Source organism: Narcine bancroftii, chromosome 1 (assembly GCF_036971445.1).
Source record: "Narcine bancroftii isolate sNarBan1 chromosome 1, sNarBan1.hap1, whole genome shotgun sequence".
Taxonomy (NCBI): Eukaryota; Metazoa; Chordata; class Chondrichthyes; order Torpediniformes; family Narcinidae; genus Narcine; species Narcine bancroftii.
The window spans coordinates 246,852,017-246,864,259 of NC_091469.1; the positions used below are offsets into that span (position 1 = coordinate 246,852,017).

The following is a 12,243-nucleotide window of genomic DNA, read 5'->3' on the forward strand; positions in this document are numbered from 1 at the left end:
AGGCTGAATGGGGTGATTATGCCAGTTTTGGGGATTTGATGATAACCCCTGATTGAAAACACCCGTGCCCCTTGTAAGTTAGTGGTAAAGTCTTGGATATGAGGCATGGGGTATCTGTCCAGTGTGGTGGCCTCATTGAGGTATTGGCAATCACCACACAGACTCCATCCTTCAGCTGCCTTGAGGACCATGTGCAGCAGGGAGGCCCAGAGGCTCTTCAACTGCCACTTTGGTGAGGGCAAGTTTTCAGGGGAGAGACAGTGAGCCCTGGCATGGAGCAGGGGGCCCTCGGTGAGGATGTGGTACATTACCCCGTGATTGTGATGCCACGATTGTAGGATGTATGCGTAGGCATCGTCGGACAGTGTGACAGAGTCAAGGTGGGGGACCAGTAGTTTGGGTTCCCCCAGGGGCATCGTCTGAAAAGTTCTGGCATGCACCAAACACTGTCCTTTCAAGTCTACCAGCAGGCAGTGGGCATGCAGGAAATAGGCTCCCAGGAGCAGTTGTGCCACTGCTGCGACAGTAAAAATCCACTTAAATCGGTGGCCAGCAAATCATAGGGAGATGGTGTGGGGTAAGTTCATATAGAGGTGCTGTTTTCTGCCCTCAGTGTCGGGCCCGGCTTGGCATTCTGGGTGTCATAGGCCATGGGAGGAAGGACACTTACTTCAGCACCTGTGCCCACTAGGATCCGCCTTCCCGACAGAGTTCCAAATGTGGAGGAGACTGTCACATTTGCCATCCACTGCAGCCATTAATGATGGTTGGCTATGGTGTTTCCCAGAAATATGCAAGGTGAGCAGCATTGACGGGCCCCCACACTCCATCACTGATGTTAATAACATTATGGCTGTGTAAGGGGGTCCAGTTGCCTCTCTGTCTGCTGTGGCCTTGTCGCCGGCTGTGTTTAGGGCTTGGTGATCTGTTCTGTTTTCTTTCTTTGCTCTCCAGCGTATGTCCACCTGAGCTGTGACTTTCCTCAGTTCACTGAAAAGTCCTCGTCAGTGAGTAAGAGTTGGATATCATCGAGTAGCTGCTCCAGGAAGATCTGCTCAAAGAGCAGGCAAGGCAATCTCGCTCATGAGGGTAGTTGGGGCCCTGTTCCCCAAACTATCCAGGTGTAGCAGATGGGCAGCATGCTTTCACCATAATAGCCCAAACATGTAGGTTCGTAGCTCTTTGAGGGCACCATATTTGCCTTGCGCTGGAGGCTGCTGTAGGAAATCAATGACCCGCACTACCATGTCCTGGTCAAGCGAACTCTCTACATAGTAATAGTAGGGCCATTGGTAGCAATCTGTCAAAGGTGGAACTGGCCTCGGCCTGTTTAAACCACACTTGTGGCTGCGATGCCCAGAATGGTCCATCATCTTTAGGTCCAACTGGACCTCGCCGCATTCACTGGCCATTTTGTGAGGCGGGTCGCGTCTGGGTTTGAGGGGCCCGCTACAGACCAAAGCAAGGTTATACTCAAGAGGTAGAGAGACTGATTCAATGGTAGTTTGAAAAAAGAATCAGATAAATAATTGAAGGCAATAAAAAACAGATATTGATTAAAAAAACATGATGAGGACATATTGTTGTGAGAATGAGAAAGACTGGGATGAAGGTGTTAATTTTCTTTTGTTTGCAGCAAGGGAATCAGTACAAGAATCATTAGGTTTTAGTCTTTTTGAATTGGTATTTGGACATGAAGTTAGGGGACCTTTTATGTTGTTGAAAGAACAGTGGGTTAATGAGGATGTGCAGTTGGATTTGTTGGATTATGTTTCAAAGTTTAAAGATTGTTTACAGAAAGTATGTAAATTACCTGAGGAGAATTTTAAAAAGGCTAAAGGTAATATGAAGGTTTGGTATTATTGGATAATTTTTAAATCGGGGATAAAAGTGAATTCTATCATCTTATGGCAAAATTTTCAGGACTGTATGAGATAGAATCTAAGATAAATTAAGTTAATGATGTGATTAAAACACCTGATAGGAGACGTAAAACACAGAGTTGCCATGTTAACATGTTAAAACCTTATTTTGAGAATGTTGATGTAAGACAGAAGCAGCCTTCACCAGACGTATTGGTTGTGGAAAAAATTGAGGAGGCTATGGATCATGAAACAATATAAGCTGACTCTTGTGAGAGTCATTTTAAAGAAAATATCATTCCAGTTCATTTGTCTAATTCGAATATTTTGGAAAATTTAGATGAAAAGTTGGCTCATTTGAAACCCCAGGAAAAGGAACAAATAAAACAGATGATTTTAAAATATAAGGACTTGCTTCTCATGATGTTGATGTTGGAAATGTAAGGCCTATGAAACAGCATACATATAGAATGAATGTTGGAAAAGATAAATTGGTAGATCAAGAAACTGAATACATGTTAAAGAATTATATTATTGGAACTTCAGATTGGAGTTCACCTTGTGACTTGGTACTTAAATCAGATGGGATGGTTAGATTTTGCACAGATGATAGAAAAGTTAATGCAGTGACAAAGACAGATGCTTATCCTATCCCTAGGGTGGATAAGATTGGAAAAGCTAAATTTCATACAAAGTTGAATTTATTAAAAGGTTACCAGTGTGTTCCTTTAACAGATGAAGAATGCTCCAGGAACATTTCAAAGGATGATGCATTCTGTACAGATTATACAGATGCTTATATTGATGACTTGGTTACAGGGAGCAACACATGGGAAGAATACATCTCTGTTGAAATCCAATCTTATTGCTAATTTAGCTAAGAGTGAATTTTGTCATGCTCAGCTGATTTATATTGGTTATGTTGTTGGCCAAGGAAAACTGGAGCCCACTCAGGTTAAAGTTCAGATAAATTCTGAAATTCCTGTACCCACAGGTAAGAAAGCTGTAAGATTTGTAGGAATGGTAGGGAATAGGAAGTTCTGTAAAAACTTGCTGGGTCTGTGTGGGTTTTTCCCAGGGGCTCTGGATTCCTCCTGCTGTTCAAAAACATACTGGAAGTTGATTTTACATGGATTGTGGAGGAACACGTGGCCTCTCTGTCTGGAACATTTGTGGACTGAAGAGGATCACATGAACTCTCTGTCTGAAACTTATTCACAAGTTGCATTATCTGCCAATCAAGATTGGACCTTCGGCCACCCATTCGTGCACACTTTACCATTCACTCATTTAAATGACTCTGTGCCATCTCAGAACAAGTTAAAACATTGATCCACATCACATTTCTTTCTCTCTGCCTCTTGGTCCAAGTCCCAGTTGCTATTGTCTATAACACTGGAGGAGGTATGCACTGCACTTGAGTTGAGCCATAGTACTGCGATTTTAAAAAAAATTAAATTTAGACATTCAGCATGGTAACAGGCCATTTCAGCCTACAAATCCATTCTGCCCAATTTATACCTCATTAACCTATACCTCTGAATGGTGGTAGGAAATCGGAGCCCACGGAGAAATCCCACACAGACAAGAGGAGAATGTACAAATTCCTTACAGACAGTGCCAGATTTGAACCCCTGTCCAGTTCTGATCACTGGCACTGTAAAAGCATTGTGCTAACTTCCAGAGAGCCACACCCTCATTGGTACAGGGAATCAGGAGTATATTTGAAAGTCCCTCTCTGTGAAGTGTATACACTCACACGAGCACATAGAAAGCTGTGAAGGTCTGTAATAAAACAGCAGAACACAGCAAAACCAATGAGCTTAAACCCAACTTTATTGTATTACACTATGGGGAGTGAGAGGTACAGTGTACAAAGAATGAGTAAACAATACATTATGAGCAGCAATAGGCAATGAACCAGACAGTGTTTAATTTCAAAACACTAATTTTATTTCTAATTGTTAAACTATAGACTTAAGCTTTAAACTATCTTTTGTTAGTAGTCCAGAGGACCCCAAATCACAGCAGTAATAGAAATTCACCAAGACAATGGTTACTTAATCAAAAGTTGCTTTTAATTTCCTTTAAACATAAAAACAGGATCAAACTTTAACTTATTACTTTTACCTTAACTTAACCCACTTCTAATTCTAAGCACACATATATATATTCAGAAATGTTCTTTCTTTCACAGTCCAATCTCACTTCTCACTTCTCCAAGTTTATCAATATCAGACAATTCTTATACTGTGCACAGAATTCAACATTTATGAATCTCCACCAGGCTCTGGTGCTTAAAGTTAAATGGCTTCTGCTCAGGAAGGTTCTTATTTGTTTCAGAGAGATATATTTGTTGCTTGTTGGACACACATAAACTGATTTCCTCCAATCAGTCACTTCAGTGTCTTGCCGAAGAAACTTGCCCCATCATGAGTTTTCCAAATGATAACCTCTTCTTCCAGATCACCACAGAGTTCCTCTTGTTTCCTTTATTTCAGGAATAACACTCTAACCAGTCATTTCCTCTTGTAAGGACTACAAGGGTTTTGAACAGGCTAAACTCAGAACTCACAACCCATCTTCAAAATGGGGTTTTCAACAAGCTTCCAGTTTGCCATGTTGCAGCCTCAACTGCTATTGCTGAACTGATTTCTCTCTCTCTCTCTCTCTCTCTCTCTCTCTCTCTCTCTCTCTCTCCAAGAGAAGAATCCTGTTTGTTTTTTTCTTTCTCTGCTAGTAAAAACCAAATACCTCTCCCGAGACTTCAAACCCAATCTTTGAATGATCTTATCAGTACTTGGACTCTGTTCCAATTTGCACTTACTTTTGAAGTTCTTTCCAAAGCAGTTCCATTGTCTCTGCAAAATCAACTGGGGCCTCAATGTCTAACTTCACCAAAGCTCTTGCATTTTAAATGAGATGTCTTTTGTGAAGTGTTACTCTGTTTGTGAAGTGACCTACACTAAAAAACCCCACAATCTATCTCTTTTAAAGACATATTTATTGATTTTTTTTTTCTTTGGCTTGGCTTCGCGGACGAAGATTTATGGAGGGGGTAGAAAGTCCACGTCAGCTGCAGGCTCGTTTGTGGCTGACCAGTCCGATGCGGGACAGGCAGACACGATTGCAGCGGTTGCAAGGGAAAATTGGTTGGTTGGGGTTGGGTGTTGGGTTTTTCCTCCTTTGCCTTTTGTCAGTGAGGTGGGCTCTGCGGTCTTCTTCAAAGGAGGCTGCTGCCCGCCAAACTGTGAGGCGCCAAGATGCACGGTTTGAGGCGTTATCAGCCCACTGGCGGTGGTCAATGTGGCAGACACCAAGAGAGAGAGCATCGGATGTCCCCCAAAGTTCCTCAACATGATTATCCAACTGCACGAAAACCAACAAGGTCGGGTCAGATACAGCAATGAGCTCTCTGAACCCTTCTCCATTAACAATGGCGTGAAGCAAGGCTGTGTTCTCGCACCAACCCTCTTTTCAATCTTCTTCAGCATGATGCTGAACCAAGCCATGAAAGACCCCAACAATGAAGACGCTGTTTACATCCGGTACCGCACGGATGGCAGTCTCTTCAATCTGAGGCGCCTGCAAGCTCACACCAAGACACAAGAGAAACTTGTCCGTGAACTACTCTTTGCAGATGATGCCGCTTTAGTTGCCCATTCAGAGCCAGCTCTTCAGCGCTTGACGTCCTGCTTTGCGGAAACTGCCAAAATGTTTGGCCTGGAAGTCAGCCTGAAGAAAACTGAGGTCCTCCATCAGCCAGCTCCCCACCATGACTACCAGCCCCCCCACATTTATTGATAACCATAATAATATAACCCAAAATATTCTCCCTTATAAAGGAATTTTAACTATCGAGTTAAAATGCTGTTATAAATAAATTGACTTTAAAATCAATACAGAGATAACAATACACAATATATAACATATTATAATAATGTATCCCAATCTTGAGAGTTTATATTTTTTTACATTTTCAATTTTAACATATTAACAAAACAATCCGCTATTAGCTTATTTGTACCCTTGATGTGATTAATATCCAGATTATATTCTCTAATATTGAACTCCATTTTAACAATTTTCTGTTTTTATTTTTCATTTTATTCAAAAATATCAGAGAACAGTGATCAATAAATATCACAACTGATTCATGAGTGGTACCCAGATACACATGAAAAATCTGCAGAGCAAGTATTATAGACAACAGTTCCTTTTCAATAGTGGAATAGTTCTTTCGTTGAACATCAAATTTTTTTGAAAAGTAGGAAACTAGATGGTCAATTTCATCATGTTTTTGTAACAAAATTGCACTGGCTGCCCCCTCACTGGCATCCACTGCTAAAGAAAATTGTCTGTCAAAATCAGGAGATTTTAAAATAGGGTAATGGCATAGCATCTCCTTTAAAATTTCTAAAGCTCTCTGACAAAATTTTGTCCACACAAATTTCTCCCCCTTCTTCAACTGACTGGTTAAAGGAAGAGCAACTTCAGCAAAATTTCTGCCAAATTTCCTATAATATCCACTGCTTTCTTGCCATTGGGAATAGGAAATTCAGAAATTGCACACACTTTAGCTTGAATAGGTGCAACTTTGGCATGACCAACTACATGACCTAAGTATGTCACAGTAACATGCCTAAATTCACTTTTAGCTAAATTAACAGTTAAGTTTGCTTTGGATAATCTTACAAACAATTTGTCCAATTCCCTCAGATGTTCTTCCCATGTGTCACTTTTTGTGACCAAGATATCAATATAAGCATTTGTATGTGTTTACCATTGGATTACTGAATTAATCATCCTTTGGAATGTTGCAGGAGCATTTTATATGCCAAAAGATAACATGTTATATTCATATAAACCAGATGGTGTCATGAATGCAGAAATAACCCTTCTTCTCTCTGTTAATAACCCTGAAGAACTGCTGAAGATCCAGCTGCGCTGGATGGGTCACGTCTCCAGAATGGAGGACCATCGCCTTCCCAAGATCGTGTTATATGGCGAGCTCTCCACTGGCCACCGTGACAGAGGTGCACCAAAGAAAAGGTACAAGGACTGCCTAAAGAAATCTCTTGGTGCCTGCCACATTGACCACCGCCAGTGGGCTGATAACGCCTCAAACCGTGCATCTTGGCGCCTCACAGTTTGGCGGGCAGCAACCTCCTTTGAAGAAGACCGCAGAGCCCACCTCACTGACAAAAGGCAAAGGAGGAAAAACCCAACACCCAACCCCAACCAACCAATTTTCCCTTGCAACCGCTGCAATCGTGTCTGCCTGTCCCGCATTGGACTTGTCAGCCACAAACGAGCCTGCAGCTGACGTGGACTTTTTACCCCCTCCATAAATCTTCGTCCGCGAAGCCAAGCCAAAGAAGAATAACCCTTCCACAAATCCACCTTAATAAGAAATGTAGCTTTCCCAATTTTATCAATACAATCATCAATTCTAGGAATAGGATTAGCATCTGTTTTAGTTACTGAATTAACCTTCCTATAATCTGTTCAGAATCTAATGGTTCCATCTGTTTTAGGTACCAGACACAAGGAGAACTCCAATCTGAGTTCAAAGATCTAATAATATCATTTTTCAACATATATTCCACCTCCTGATCCATGATTTTACTCTTCTGAATGTTTATTCTATAGGGGTGTTGTTTTATGGGACTTGCTTCTCCCACATCCACATCATGATAAATCATTGATGTCCCTTTTTGCACATCAGAAAACAAATTTGCATATTTCAAAAGCAACTGCTTCAACTGATTCTGTTCTTGTTGAAAAATTCTGTTCTAAGATGGCCTAACTGTTCTTTCAGTTTTTCTAAAGTTGTTGAGTTACCTCACAAGATTTTGTTTCCATAATCTTATGATCCATAAATTCCTCAACCCTGTCATCAACTAACTCCTCTAATACAGACTGTTCCCATAATAAGGTGACAAACCTGAGTTTTATTCATATGACCTGGAGTGTTCATCACGAAGTTAATGTCATTCAATTTTGATCTCACTCTCCGCCGACAGGCCCGGGGTTGGGGGGGCACAATTTGCAATCACATGACCAGGTTTCTTACAAAAATGACATACTAATCCAGAAGTTCTGTCCTTTCCCACCTTAACTTCATCTTTTTTCTTAATATTCTCCCCAGACTTAATTTCAGAACATTTCACACAAAGAAAATTGTCATGCATTGGGAACAAAATTAACTCTTTAACTCCCATCTTAAAATTCCTCACTTGAGCTTTACTGTCAAATAAATGCTTCTTTTTACCCTGAGCCATTTCTAAATTCTCTTGAGCCAAAATCCACATTTTTTGTAACTCATCTTTAAATTTAGAAACATAATCCAGCAAGTCTAACTGTACATTCTCATTAACCTACTGTTCTTTTAACAACATTAAAGATCCTCTAACGTGATGTCCAAACACTGTTTCAAAAGGGCTGAAACCTCAAGAATCCTGCACAGACTGTCTTGTTGCAATTAACAATAAATGAATACTTTCGTCCCAATCGTTCCCATTCTGCAGACTATAAATCCTCATCATATTTTTAAGAGTAGAATGAAATCTTTCCAAAGTTCCCTGAGTTTTAGGATGGTATGCAGATGAAGTGATCTGTTTAATTCCCATCTCATAAATCAACTGCTGAAACAACCTGGACATGAAGTTACTTTTTTGATCACTGGATCTCTTCAGGTAACCCAAAAACTGCAAAAAAATTTCCAAAGCCTTTACCACTGTTTTTGCTTTAATATTCCTCAATGGTATAGCTTCTGGAAATCTGGATGTCGTACTTATAATTGTTAACAAGTACTGATTCCCAGCTTTTGTTTTAGGCAGGGAACCTACACAATCCACAATAACCTTAATGAAAGCTTCCCTAACAACAGGAATAGGTTGTAAAGTAACTGGAGGACCCTGGTTAGGTTTCCCCACAACCTGACAAAGGTGATATGTCTAGCACCAATTTACAACATCCTTCTTCAAACCAAGCCAGAAAAATATTCTCAAAATTTTATTCATAGTTTTCTTTACACCAGGATGACCACCCAAAGGTGTACTATGAGCCAAATTTAAAATTTAATTCTGGTAAATTTTAGGAATGACCACCTGATGAATCACCACCCACTCTTCATTTGCAGGAATATCACGAGGTCTCTATTTCCTTATAATTCACCCTTTCAGTAATATCCACAGGTCACATCCTTAATCTCCTCCTCATTCACAGTTTTTTCCCTCAAGTCAGCAAGATCAGAATCTGTCTTTTGCTGCTCAATTAACTCTTTCCTTGATGAAAACAAAACCTGACTCTCAAATTTAACCAGGTCCTTCTGGACTATTGCAGAAGTACTGGGCAAGTCTCTATTTACTGGATTTTCTTCTACTCTCATCATTTTCTTAGACAAAGACCTTGTTACAGCACATGCAGGATATATCTCACAACTTCATCCTTACTAGGCTTATTTGTTAATCTCAAAACTGACCCAACTTTATCTTCCATCAAATTATTCCCTAGTGAGACTCCTTGCATGGGTAACTGAAATAACTCCTACTACAACTGGTCCTTTGTGAAGAGATATTGACTCTACATCTCCACCAACACCTCTAATCAAAGTCGTCTCTCTTATGTCCGTCTTTTAATCAAGAGTTAAAACATTCTCCAACAACAGTGACTGGGCAGCCCCTGTATCTCTAAAAATTTTAACTGGAATCGAGGAATTTCCATCCTTTACTGAAACCAAGCTCTCTGACGCAGAAGGTTCAAATACCTCCACAACATCCTTACCAGGTATGGAACATCTGTTCTCATTAAATTCAAATGTTTGAATACACGCTTCTGGTAATATCTCCTTTTCTCACATCTTTTTCAATGCTAAACAATTTGCAATCACATTTTTTTGATGATACATTTTTATTTTGGATCCATTAATAGCTCAATAAAAAGTTAGCTTTAGATCAAGTAACATAGCCATCAAAATATGTCCACACAAAAATGACAATGTTCAGTCATCTAATGCAACAATACATCATGAAGTCTATAGTGGTACATCTAGGAAACTTGCCAATTGAATTTTCTTCCACTGGCATGTAGACTTTAATTTGCCTCATGTGTGTGTCTCTTCTATTATGATGATTGGCTAGCACAGCAATCTGTATCATAAATGTATGGATTGGCTTCTTGTTATTATCAGTGAGCGGAACATGAATACAGTTGCTGGGCTCCACCAGTTCCAGTTGCCGCATTTCTTTAAGATCATGAAAATTGTTTCCCACTCTGACAGAGACCTTGCTTGGAGTATAGCTTTCATCAGATTTGTAGTCAGTATAAATACACAAGGTTTCACAGTTGTTTTTCTTCTGAACTGAATGTTTACAAGATGAGGCTGAGATCCATCTGAATGCCAGTATGTCTCCAGATTATCATCACGTCGTTGATCCACACCAAATCCTGGTTTACAAGAGGACAGAGAACCAATCTGGGAACCAATCTCTTGCACTGTACCAATTCTTTCCAGCTGCTTTGGATCATCTCCAGGAGGTGCCTTACTTGGGATGGTCATTTTCCCCAAATACTCTTGATCTGCAATATATAGTTTATCCGGTGGTGGCTTTTGTCCCCAAGAGACCAAGACAGAGATGACGGTGAGGAGTGGATAGGTGACAAATAACCACATGAGATCCATGTCCATACCCCAGCTCAAAGACACTTCCCGCTGAGTACGAGACACTTGTGCGCACAAATTGCTCCTCGGCTCTTTTCCTTGCCACTTTCCCAACCATTCACCACACGCAACCCCAGACTGTTACTCACTCTCTGCCGACAGGCCCGGGGTTGGGGGGGGCACAATTTGCAATCACATGACCAGGTTTCTTACAAAAATGACATACTAATCCAGAAGTTCTGTCCTTTCCCACCTTAACTTCATCTTTTTTCTTAATATTCTCCCCAGACTTAATTTCAGACTTACTAATCTGCTACACATTAAACTTTTGAAAAGGCTTACTCTCTGCTGCACATTAACCTTCTGAAATGGCTTACTATACTGAAATTTGTTTTTTTTCTTGTGAATCAGGGCATGTTCATTTGCTAACCTAACCATTTGTTGCCATTATCCCCAAGTCTTTCTTATCCAGTTATCATTTTATCTCATTGGGAATGCACCTTTTCATTTCTTCAATTAATGGCAATTCTCTTAATCTGTCAAAAGTAATCATTTATTCCTTTTGAGGTGTGCCAATGGTTAAAACATACAGATTTTCCCAGAGCAAAATCTATATAAGATTGGTTCCACATTTTCAACAAACTCTTAAATTTTTGTCTATATGCTTCTGGAACTAACCCATAAGCCTTCAAAACTGCTTTTTTAACAGTATCATAATTTTCCACTTGCTCTGTAGTATTGTGCTTTTCCCTTCAATACACTTTGGAGCATAAGAAGCTCATCAGCAACCTTTTAAAAAGCTGAAAATATGTTTCTATATCTCCCTCATCAAAAGGAGGAACCAGATTTGCCTCTCTACTAGCCAAAAACCAGGAATTATAGCCTCAATTCTCTTACCTCCCTCCATCTTAATTTTTAGCTTCTCTAATTCAAACCATCTTTCAATTCATTCTATATCATTTTTTTTCTTTCATCATCCTCCCTCCATTTTTCAGCTACTTCTAACTCATATATTCTCTGTTTTTCAGTTTCCTCTACCTCATCTTTTTTTTTCAGTTTCCTCTCTCACGTATCCTCTGTTTTCCATTCTTTTCCCTCCATTTTTCAGCTTTTTCTGGTTCATATTTTTGTTTCTACAATTCAAACTCCTCTTTCTCTCTTTTTCTTCCACCTTCAATTTCTCTCTTTCTTCGTCCACCCTCAATTTCTCCAATTCCAACTGTAATTCAACAGATCTATCCTCTGTAAAATTGTCTGCCTTTCTCAATAAATTTTCCCTCACCTGTATATTTCACTATAATCCTCTGTATTTGTATTTTCCTCATCCAATGCTTGACTTCAGTCAGCTTTAATTCCTTAGCAATAACCATCAGTTCCTCTTTTCTTTTTCTCTGCAATTCCGCAGGTGATGGGTGTAACAAAAATATACTAACATCCATTGTTGCTGTTTGGAAAAACTAATTAACTAATAAATCATAAAAACTCCTGAAGTTTAAGATCCCAAAACTCCAAATGTTTCAATCCAAAACAGATGAGCCCCCAAATGTTATGAGCCCAGAGGACCCCAAAACTCAGCAGCAATAGATATTCACCAAGACAAATGGTTATTTAAACTAAAGTTGCTTTTAATTATCTTTAAACATAAAAATAGAACCACACTTTAACTTATTACTATTAACTAACCTAACAACCCATTTCTAATTCTAAGCGCACGTG

General features: G+C 39.8%; 1 pseudogene; it reads right to left on the reverse strand.

Annotated features, from left to right (window-relative positions):
• Positions 1-9,871: 9,871 nt before the first annotated feature.
• On the reverse strand, positions 9,872-10,512 carry LOC138751246 (anaphase-promoting complex subunit 10 pseudogene; annotated as a pseudogene).
• Between the last annotated feature and the right edge of the window lie 1,731 nt (positions 10,513-12,243).